Source organism: Mchenga conophoros, linkage group LG14, assembly GCF_057382185.1.
Source record: "Mchenga conophoros isolate Kocher_MC1m ecotype Shallow Benthic linkage group LG14, M_conophoros_male_GT1.1, whole genome shotgun sequence".
In the NCBI taxonomy this organism is placed as follows: Eukaryota; Metazoa; Chordata; class Actinopteri; order Cichliformes; family Cichlidae; genus Mchenga; species Mchenga conophoros.
The window spans coordinates 36,516,262-36,525,037 of record NC_140539.1 but is presented as its reverse complement, the minus strand read 5'-3'; the positions used below and the strand labels follow the sequence as shown (position 1 = coordinate 36,525,037).

The 8,776-nt window shown below is 42.4% G+C and overlaps 1 pseudogene; it reads right to left on the bottom strand.

The window, feature by feature from the left end:
* Positions 1–843: 843 nt before the first annotated feature.
* On the bottom strand, positions 844–5,056 carry LOC146560287 (tubulin alpha chain-like; annotated as a pseudogene).
* Between the last annotated feature and the right edge of the window lie 3,720 nt (positions 5,057–8,776).

Genomic DNA, 8,776 nt, shown 5'->3' with positions numbered 1-8,776 from the left:
ACACACACACACACACACTCCATTTTTATCTGTATCTAACATTTCCGAGCAGCATGTCTTCATTATCTGTGTGTCTGCACTCTGCAAACACTCTGATTTCTGTGGTTTCAGATCCATTTCTCTCTCAAGGGAAATAAAGGGATTACACGGCCGTCTTTTCCTGTTTCATATGTTAGGCTATGGCTGTTTCCCAATTCAGGGTCTGCAGCCTTAAAGGCCGCATTTTAAGGCCGATTACGTCACAGCGACGCGACGAAGGCTGTCCCACTTCGAAGGCTGCTCGAAATCCGGCCCTCAAATGCGTCCTTCATTTCCCTGAATTTTAAGGATGTGGCGGTGTATACTTCGTGGCCCAATATATCCCAGAATGCATAGCGCGGCAGTGGGTGTGGATAATTTTGGCGGAAAAAAACGGGGGATGAGGGGCGCCCGAAGAGTAAAGGCTTTGTGAACTAGGGGGGTTAAGAAAGATATAGATTCACTAAAAATGTCGCTTTTAGTTATTATAATGTTAAATTATTATATTTTAATTTATTTACGTTATTTTACTTTATTCAGAATTAACCTGGCGGTTAACTTTCTTTTCTAGATTTTGGGGGGTGAAAATTAAGCATACCAGTGATTAAACAGCTCATGTACTCTTTATTAAGCAGCACCTTAATAAAAGAAAGTGCTGATATTGAAAGAACAGAACTACAAAACAAAGTGGTCATGTCTCCATGTTACACTCTCACATAGCATTAAAACACATTTTCAAACACATTTATTTAAGGTTGAAAAATATACACAGGAATGTGTAACAAGATTTGGTAGAACAACGTAACAGTGCTTCTGAGCGAACTTGCATAACTTTGATGATTTTATTGCAATGAACCTACTCCTCACCTTCCTCATCTCCCTCCCCATCAACAGAGTCAACTCCAACCTCTTCATAATCCTTCTCTAGAGCTGCCATGTCCTCTCTAGCCTCAGAAAACTCACCCTCCTCCATTCCCTCACCCACATACCAGTGAACAAATGCACGCTTGGCGTACATCAAGTCAAACTTGTGGTCAAGTCGTGCCCAGGCCTCAGCAATAGCGGTGGTGTTGCTCAGCATACACACAGCCCTCTGGACCTTGGCCAGGTCTCCACCAGGAACCACAGCTGGTAGTTGATGCCGACCTTGAAACCGGTGGGGCACCAGTCCACGAACTGGATGGTGCGCTTGGTTTTGATGGTAGCAATGGCAGCGTTGACATCTTTGGGCACCACTTCGCCACGGTACAAAAGGCAGCAGGCTATGTACTTGCCGTGGCGAGGGTCACATTTCACCATCTGATTGGCTGGCTCGAAGTAAGCGTTTGTGATTTCTGATACAGTTAACTGCTCGTGATAAGCTTTCTCTGCAGAGATGACGGGGGCGTAGGTGGCCAGGGGGAAATGGATACGAGGGTAGGGCACCAAGTTGGTCTGGAACTCTGTCAGATCAACATTGAGGGCGCCATCAAAGCGGAGCGAAGCAGTGATGGAGGACACAATCTGGCTGATCAACCTGTTCAGGTTGGTGTAGGTAGGACGCTCAATATCGAGGTTCCTACGGCAGATGTCATCTCGTTATCTACCATGAAGGCACAGTCAGAGTGCTCTAGGGTGGTGTGGGTGGTCAGGATGGAGTTGTATGGCTCAACCACAGCAGTGGACACTTGGGGAGCTGGGTAGATGGAAAACTCCACCTCCTGTGCAAATCTCCCATCCAGACGTTTATGCCTAAAGGGTTGTATGGTCTAAAGAGATTGTTGATTGAGCATTAAACACCAAGTGTTGTTCTTCTTTCAGCCCAAAGATCAAAGAATTGGGGTATTTAACAGGATCCAACCATCGCCCTGATCAGACATATTCTAACAGGATTGCACACAGGATGCTGCAGAAGCAAAATCAGTTTCCAAAACGTCAATCTGGATATCAGCCTGTTTTCTTTTCCTCATTACATCGTGAGCTTTAGAGTATCTGCTGAGCTACTGGGCACAACTTAATATAAGCTGTTTATATTTATTTCTGATCTACAACAAGCAGCACAACTGTTAGAACTGTCACAGCTGACATTAACTTAGATGGAAACCTACTTACACGACAGAGTTTACCTCCTATGATGTCAATATAAGCTCAGACGCATGTTGAATAATAAATATCCACTTTCCCTGCTGCCACCTGCATGAACATTACAGCCAACAGGTGGATTTTCCCGTTTCACAGCTAGCCAAACAACGAGGAAACACTGACTGTTTAGGAGACACAGAGTGAAAGTGGACAGTACATCTTTGGTTTCTTAACATGAAACTCTTTGCTGTAACCAGGGGGAGCACCAAAGTGACCCCCCTTAGACTTGTTAGTTTTAATCTTGTTTTCCACTGAGGTTCACTGGTTTTCTAATATAATGTAAGTCTATGAGCCGCAGCCAACCCACCAACCTGATGACGTCACGTTCTGTTGTAAAAACTTCAAGCGCTTCTTTCTTAAATCTAACTTCACAGACAATGTTACATCTATGCAAGTTTGTGACAGCAGGGCTTCATGGTGCAAATTAATCTTTATACACGTGGTGTTTAATGTCCACTTTAACTCCAAGTGGAAATTTTTTTAATGACTTTATTTTAGGGCAAATTCAAAACACGTTTGGCAGTTTATTTAAATAATATTAAAATCCCCCATAAGTAGGATGGCAAAGGGTCCAATTTGTCCCAGTGGATGGAAATGCAAGGTGTGAAACTGCAGCGTGGATCATTGTTTTCTATTTTTACATAACTGGGAATGCCCAGCAGGCAGACCCAGGACACGCTGGAGAGATTATATCTCTCGGCTGGCCTGGGAACGCTTTGGTGTTCCCCCGGATAAGCTGGAGGAGGTGGCTGGGGAGAGGGAGGTCTGGGCCTTTCTGCTTAGGCTGCTGCCCCCGCGACCCGGCCTCGGATAAAGCGGATGAAGATGGATGGATGGTGTTGATATTGAAAGAGTCAGTGAAAATAAATTTCTGGGGGTAATAATAGATGAAAATCTGGAGTGCTCACGTGAGATATATTCATTCCAAAGTATCACGAAGCATTGCAATACTAAACAAGGCAAAGCAGGTATCACACGGGACATCACTTCATATTCTCTACTGTTCACTGGTTTCACCATACTTAAGCTTTTGTGCAGAGGTCTGGGGCAACAACTATTAAACCACATTACTTTCACTTTTTACTCTTCAACAAAAAAGCAGTTCGAATCATCCACAATGCAGGTTATAGGGAACATACAAACTCACTATTTTTGCAGTCTGAAATATTGAAATTTGCTGATCTAGTGAAATTCCAAACAGCACAAATTATATTCAAAGCAAAAAATAAGGAACTGCCAGATTATATTCAGAGTATGTTTTTTTTAAAGGAGCAAGTTATAATTTAAGGGTTTTTGTAACTCAAAACAGGGAAGGTACGTGCAACAGGAAAAAGCGTTTGTGTTTCAGTGCATGGAGTGAAGCTGTGGAACAGTTTGAATATGAAATTGAAGCAATATCCAAACATAAAACAGTTCAACAAGAGTTATAGAGATATGATCTTCTTGAGCTATAAAGAAGAGGGAAAATGTTGAAATTAAGTAAATGTCGCTATTTAGAAAATTTCATGGTGTAATATTATAGTATATATTACATCAGAAATCTGTTCACTATTTTTATTACAGATTATATGGTAAATGGCCTGTATTTATATAGTGCTTTACTAGTCCCTAAGGACCCCAAAGCGCTTTACATATCCAGTCATCCACACATTCACACACTGGTGATGGCAGCTACATTGTAGCCACAGACACCCTGGGGCGCACTGACAGAGGCGAGGCTGCCGGACACTGGCGCCACCGGGCCCTCTGACCACCACCAGTAGGCAACGGGTGAAGTGTCTTGCCCAAGGACACAACGACCGAGACTGTCCAAGCTGGGGCTCGAACCGGCAACCTTCTGATTACAAGGCGAACTCCCAACTCTTGAGCCACGATCGCCCTTCCTTATCAGTAAGGAAGCTGACTAAATATTGACGGATAACTTATGGCAAAGGGGTGCGATTAAATAAGTGTGTACTTCTTCCCTCTCCCTTTCGACATGTAACTGAATCAGAACAGAAGCAATATTGAAATGTATTAACTTTATTTTGTATAGTATTTTTTTCTCTAATTTTCTTTGCTAAATGTACCTGTATATTGTTTACATGATTGAAATAAATTAACAAACAGGCCCAAATACAGGAGAAGGACGGCTGAGAGTGGAAAAAAAATCACAAAAATAAATACTGCCAGATTTTCAACTTCGGTCTACAAGAAAATAAGAAGATCATGGGATTAGCCTCGATTGCACTTTGGACCTATTGACGGGATGCGCTCCGTCCCTTGATGCATGTACACTTTCAATTTCTGGTTGGGCTGCTTGGGTGCAAAGTAAGTTTCATCATCAGATGATGAGCGTTATGTAAACGTCTGTATGGAAACTGGATGCCTGGACTTCTCTGCTTACTTAGACCAAACCAAACCCTGAATTATGTTGGAAAATATGTGATGTTTTATGAAGGATCACATAGGAAACAACATTTTTTTAGTTGTTTTTGAAACTAAAAAACTATTCAAAAAGTTTTAAATAGTTTAGAAAGGACTTTTACATTTTTAGAAATATTCATGGCTGTGTGGTAAAGCTGACATTATCTCACTTGTAACTGTTCAGATTGGACACTGTGACTGGCCGGTTCTGTGCTCCAGACCACATGTTTGATACCCCTGGACCCATGCAACGAAGTATAAAAAAAAACGTGTCCACACTTTGGCCTGTGAAGAGTGAAAGCAGATATACGGCGTGATATCGAGCCAAATGCTTCAAAGTGTTCCTTGATGATGTGATAAAGAAGTGGCGTTCCTCCTCCAACCACAAACAGGAAGCTCATGAAGCGAGCAGAGTCAGTGCTTGTACGACACTCACCAGGAGACCTCTGAGCAGGATGGCTGCAGTCGCACAGCTCTGCTTCTCCCTGCTGTTCACTCTCATCAGCAACATTCATGCAGAAGAATTTATCGCCATAAGAAAAGAAGGAGGCTCTTTACAGTTCAAGCTCCCAGATCGAAACAGCTCCTGCATCACCTCCAGACGTGTTGGTGAAGATACTCTGGTCCTGTGGAACATCTCTGACCCCTGGAACAGAAACTTCACAGTAAATGAAGACCTGACAGGACGACTCTCATTTCCTGAGACATTTCATGGTTCTCCTTCATTTACTCTCAACAACCTGACCCACTCAGACTCTGGACTGTACCAAGATGTGTGCTGGACTCAGGGCAGCGTGACATATGAGAGAAACATCAGCCTGACTGTGTGCAAGACAGTAAGGGGGGAAGAATATATCATAGCTTCTGATTCTACTGTAGATGTACAATGTAAGGGAGCAGGTGAGAATCTGACGGTGCGTTGGATCAGATCTTACTTAGGTTGGGGACTATTATATAAAAGCAGAATTTTGAAGGTGAATAAAGTCCAAGAAAGTTTCCTGGAGGTGACAAACACATCACTTCTTCATGTCAACACACAACCAACGTCTTACATCTGCCTGGTGATGAACCAACAGCAGTGTGTGAGCACTCACTCTGTACGTTTGACCAAACAAACAAAGCTACGTTATGCTTCAGAGGGAGACACAGCTGTGCTGGAGTGTCCCTTCATGGACCCCATTCATGACCAGCCCCCGGTTTGGATGAAGGAAGTACGTTACGATACTGATCAAGAAATTGGTCGAAACTTCTCGCTGGTACTTCCATCACTAATGTTAAATGATTCAGGTATCTACAGCTGTTCAGGTGAAAAAGTAATGCATTCGTACTGGCTTTTGGTGTGCCCTAAATTTGGTCCACCTGCAGTAAAGGTTTTCTCAGAGGGAGATGAAGTCACTATGAGATGCTCTGATGATTTGGAAAAAAGTACTTGGGGCTTTATGTTCATTAAGTTGATCCAAACAGAAGGCAAAATTGTGTACGGTGATGAGTTCTGCAGTGACAAAAGAATCACTTGTTCCCGTGACAGCCTGATAATCTCTAATGTCTCACTGGAAGATGCAGGAGAGTATGTGTGTACAGGTTATAAGTCACAGTATGAGTGTGTGTCAGCAGAAGCATTTGTTCTGATCCACAGAGAGCCTTTTGGGGTTTACTCGACCTTCTACAGAGTCAGGTGGATACTGCTCAGCGGTCTGCAGGTGATGCTTTGTGGTGTTGTGGTCTGTGTGATACAGAAAACCAGGAGAGGAGAGCAGCTTTCAGCTCAGACACACACTTAATATGCTGATGATGATGATAATAATAATACATAGAAGTGATTAAATCAAAACAAAAACAAAGAAAAATATTATTGTAGATATGAATCTGTGACCTGACTGGACGGTTCAGTCTCTTATGTGATTATATATTTTAAACATTTTGCCTTTTTCTATCTTTTGACTTAATTCTTCTATATTTCTGCTCATATTTTATTTCAGTTATAGTGATTTTGTGCTTTTTTGTTTTATGTAATTTGATGTTTATCCATATCTCATTCATGTATCTCTCAGAGTATCATTTTGAATATTCTTCTGTTTCTATCAGTGATCAGTTTGATCTATAATAAATGTTAGAAACCAGTAAATGTATTCGTTCTTCACTCTGATGTGAATCATTATCATCTCTCTTGGAAAATGTATTTTGTTATTGTGTTTAAGAGCAGATTCATTACAGCACCATGTTTATCTGCACTATATTGTTTTCATTGTTGTGAATAAACATGATTGTCTGATACAGCAAACACTTCATAATATGGACTTTACTGCTTTGATTGTGTTTTTATATTCTCCATTTTTGTTAGGAATCATTTCTGAAATAAAAATATCTAAATCTAATTTAACAGGCTGAATGTTGATGCTCTTCTGTCAATGACTCCATGATGATTTTAAATTTTAATAAACAAACAATCCTCATATTTCAGTGCAGGATGTAGAGAAGAGTATATCAGTCAACTGGATCAGAGCTCATCAGCATTCATCAGCATTTTGAACTTAATATGCAGCCAACACACTTTAACACGTGTCTGAAACATATCAGGGAAAAATGGAAGACGAGAGAAGCTGCACATGGTTATCATCATTTATTTATTTTTTTGCCTGTCCCATTTGGATCTTTAGTCATCAGGGCCCTATTTCAGGAAGCCGGTTTAGTGCAAACTCTGAGTAAGTATACCCTGAGTTAACGAAAACTCTGGGTTTTCGGTTTCACAAAGCGAGTTCAGATTAATCCTGAGTGAGTTACTATGACGACACACTCCGTGAAGTTAACCTGCTCCCCAGCAGGTTTACTTCAACTAACCCTGACTTTCCCCGCCTCTTTGTCAGAAACCTGACTGTAGGAAGTGTCAGACATGGCGTGCCCCTACCTCGAACAGCCAGTAGATGTTGAAGCCCAAATTCTCCGCAGAGCTCTCCGCCGGGAGAGAGTGATTAGAGCGCGTTTGGACATTTTATCATTTCCTGATGATTTTCTGTGCGAATGTTACCGTTTCTCAGCACAATCTATAAGTTATTTGGATAACATCCTCAGGCCATATATTACGCATGTGACACATCGCGGACATGCTCTCAGTTCATTACATATTCTTTGTACTGCACTCCGTTTTTTTGCAAACGGGAGCTTTCTGTATAATATTGGTGACGCTGAGCACGTTTCCAAGGCTACCGTCTGTCGGGCAGTCAGGAATGTTACAGTTGCACTGAAACGTCTCCTGTACTCGTTTGTGTTTCCCGGTCACAGACCCACAAGATTTATCAAAGAGGGATGCCACAAAATTGCAGGTATCAGGATGACCAAAACTTAATTCATGATGTGGTGATACTTGGACTACTACTTAAATGGTACATTAATTTCCAGGGTTCCCAGGCGTGATTGGCTGTACAGATGGCACTCACATTCCAATCATTGCACCCTCAGTAAATGAAGGAGACTATGTGAACAGGAAGTCTTTCCACAGCATTAATGTGCAGGTACATAGTTCCCTGTAGCATTTCACACTAACAAGTGATGGCATCATAGTAATGGATGCTAATTTGTGTTCTCTGCACTGTGTAGATCATATGTGATGCTGCCAACATCATCACAAATGTGGAAGCCAAGTGGCCAGGCTCTGTACATGACTCACGAATCTTCTGGGAATGTACACTGAGCACCAAATTTGGACATGGTGGGTCAAAGTTACTGTGAAATATACAGAGACCAATTGCCACAGGGACATTTGCACTGACATGTATTCTTCTGTCCTAGGAGAGTTCACTGGCCACCTGCTTGGTGATAGGGGGTACCCATGTCTACCCTATTTGCTCACCCCTTACCCTGACCCTGAACCGGGCCCACAGCAGCGTTATAATCTGGCCCATTGCAGGACACGGGCCAGAGTTGAAATGACCATCGGAATGCTCAAGGCCCGGTTCCAGTGCCTTCAAAGACTCAGGGTCGCCCCAGAAAGGGCATGTGACATTATTGTGGCATGTGTGATTCTTCACAACATTGCCACGATTAGAGGTGAACACTGTCCAGCTGAACCAGACATCAGCAGTGATCCACACAATGAACATCCTGACCCACCCACGAACGTACAGGATGGAAGAGCAGTCAGAGACACCATATGCCACAACCATTTCCTGTGACCCGTCAACCCAACATGTTACAAGACAAATACACAGATTCTGTGGTCAACTGGCTTTATTGG